Genomic DNA, 3,299 nt, shown 5'->3' on the forward strand with positions numbered 1-3,299 from the left:
CCCTGCCCAGACTGCACCAGGCGAGCCAGACACCTCTCCCTCGCTCCTGTTGGCAACCCCGTGCTTCTCTGCAAAGCCCAAGCCTCTCTGGGGACCTGCAGCACCATGCTACCTCGGAGGCGGGTGCAGCAACACGGCAGCCGAGCTCTGCCTTGCCCAGAGCAGACCCCGCCAGAGTCAGCTACCCACCGGTTTACACGCTGCACAACAATCCAGAGAGAGTGTCTTTGCTCCTTGAGAAATTCAGTGGACTTGGAAGACAGTCAGACAAAAAGCCTGCAGCAGTGACTAATTTAATTTTGAAAAATACACATCCAGGCCATATACCTATCCCGAAACCGCTGCAACTGCAGGAGCATCCAGCACTAGCATTAAACCAGCTACATGGAGCACAACTAGTAATGGACCCACGGCAATAATGCTCAGCAAAGGCTAGTCAGTACAGATAATTTATCCAGTTTCGGTGGCAGGTTTCACTGCTACGCTAACTAGTCGAGCACCGCTAATGCCTGCTATGGTACATCCTCCCGCCCACAGCCGCTGTGGCAGGGTTCGACCTTGTATCACAATCTACATATCAGTACACGCGTTCACACACAGAGCTGGAAGCGTTGGAGGATTTTATTAGGAAGAGCCCAACTTCAAAGCCAGAGGTACAGTACAAATTTGTTACATTCTCTATTCGTGGAGCTCATTCAGGAGCAAAAAGGGCAGCCTCAGGGGAAACCCAGTATTTGCATCTGCACCAAGAGTCTTCTTTTGACTGATGTTAAGAGCGCTCTGAAGTTTCTGAGGAAGAAGAAACCCTAAGTGGGCAGAGGAAACAGCTCCACAATGGGAAAAAAAAAATGGAAAATTCCCAACCCATTCACCCTGAAAAGCCCTTAGTGAATTATTTGCTTCCCAGCAGCTGACAACAGGCCTGCTTTTCACAGCTACCTTTTGACAGCCCTCCAGAAGTAGTCTGTGATCCCCAAGCGGCTGCAGACCAGCGCACTGTTTTTCGAGTACATGGCCTAAGTTCAAGGCAGGTGATGAAAAACCAACAGCCCAGACCAAATTCTGCCTATTTCAAAACCTATCACAAGGCAAGGAAAGTAACAGATTTGCTTTTTCACCAGCAATTTTATGCATCAAGATATTTCACTTACAGATATTCAATCACGTTTTAAAAATAAAAGCGGATACTGGATATCAACAGAGAGAAACTCCTCAGCACACAGCCTTCATAAATACAGCCAGGAAGTCTTCCAAGAAGTTCCGATTGCAATCACGAACTCTCTCCCAAGATATGCAAATAGTGTTTAAAAAAAGACTAGTTCCATGAAATAACCCACGCGGCTAAACCCCGTCGTTTAATAGGTACGTGATTCTGCAGATTCTCCAACATTATGAAGTAAGGATCTGCTCTGCTGTGCAAGCCGAAGAACACAACTTCAGCTTCCTGAACAAAAAAAAAATGCTGCTAACCATAGAGAAACTGATACGTATAATTAAAAGCTGATTAGTGTTACAATATTTCTCCTAAGGCAGGGAACTTAGTTTAGCAATTTCCTCTTCTAATCTAAACCAACTAACTAATAGCTGGCAGCCCAGGCAGAGAAGGACAGCCTAGCAAAGAGCAAGCAGTGGCAGAAGTCATTCAACCAGACTTAACGCAACCAAGCTCCATGTCTCACCTAACAAAGGGAGAGAAAATACCTGCAGCATCCAGGCTCCGTCTTGCACAAGAATTTCCTGCACAGGACAGCAGTAAGAAGCTCACCTCTGATTTGTATGAGAGCAGCTCTCAGCTCTTGCTGCTGGCTGAGCTGACAGTCGGAAGAACCACTAAGTGGAAAATGCCAGGATAAACAGGCTTTCACACTACTTCTTACCTGCAAATGGCCATCACTGCCAATTCGCAGTTTTTCTAGCATTGGAGCTCTAACTGCAGTGACGCTCTAATCAACCCCTTAAGCAAACAAGAAGCGAGGTTTCTTCCCAACCAAGGGTCTCTGCTGTTCTTCTTTACAGACCTAAATCTCCCTCCATCCCGCACAAATCTTACACCACTCTAGTCAGTATTCTTTTAAGACGCTGTCAGAAAAGAAGTGCTGACTCCCAAATCAAGATGACTGCAAACTCATCAAGCTTGAATATCTAAGATTAGAAGTAGGTGTAAAAACAAGACTGACCAGACCACTGAAGTACTGTAGTACTGACCCACACAGATGATTAAGAAATTATTTGTATTTTGGGGTCTCAGATTTGCAACATTTTATCTCAGCTCACTGTGTCAGTTTAAGTACAAAAAAACCCCTAAGCAATAAGGGCTAACAGCCATATTTCTTGCTAGAATCGCATAAAACCCAACACTTCTTTGGAAGACAACAGCAATAGCTTGGCTGTCAGAGCAGAACACAGGGAGGATGTTATTCTGCTGTTGCTCAGGACTCAACTAGATAGAGACATACAGGTTAAAATGAACTGTAAACAAAGAAGTTGAGCATTTACTAAACTTTTTCCAAGTGCTGGAGTCAATGTCAGGTCCAGCAAACACTCGGGGGTGACCTGATCATGTTCCTTAGGCCCAGAAAAGGGGGCTGAGCAGCAAAGCAACAGTAAAAAGCAAGAGGAACTCCTCTTTGCACAGGGCTAGATGCTAGACACTTATCTCGATAGCTAAACATCCAAGTACTTCCTTCATGCCACTTTCCCACATAAACAACTGCTGTTACTGGTGTCAGACACTGTGTCAGCAGAGATGGTAAGCAGCAGATTCGCAGTCTGCGATAACACATGGCTACGCAAGGGCAAGAGAAGCTGGCTCTGCCCAAGGGGTTTTATGGGTACATGCACGGCATGCATCCGGCTTGCAAGCTGGAAAGCACGTTCACCCAGGTCAGTGCTGGCCATACTCGAACCCCAAGCTTCAGGCCAAAAGACAGAGCTCACACCTCCTGTCCAGGAGGGGAAACCCCAGCCCCCCACCCTCTGTGGGAACCTCTCCACTGAGTAACACACAGTCCCTTGTCCCATGATCTGTCCCTCATCAGCCATCCCTTGCTCAGGGAAGCTCCAAATCACCCCAGAAACCCCAGGGCATCCTCCAGTCTTCAGTGCATCCCTCACCAGACCCCTCCTCCTGTTCCCAGTGCATCCTCCCTAGGACACCTCCCCAAAACACACCTCCCAGGCACACCACTGCATCCCCAATGCCTCCTCCCCCAGACCCCCACTGCACACCCCCGAACCTCTCGCACCTCACACCAAACTCAGAACGCAACCCCCAGTCCTTCTCCCCTTGCTGCAACCCT

Source organism: Egretta garzetta, unplaced genomic scaffold (genome assembly GCF_000687185.1).
Source record: "Egretta garzetta isolate BGI_Z169 unplaced genomic scaffold, ASM68718v1 scaffold135, whole genome shotgun sequence".
Classification (NCBI taxonomy): Eukaryota; Metazoa; Chordata; class Aves; order Pelecaniformes; family Ardeidae; genus Egretta; species Egretta garzetta.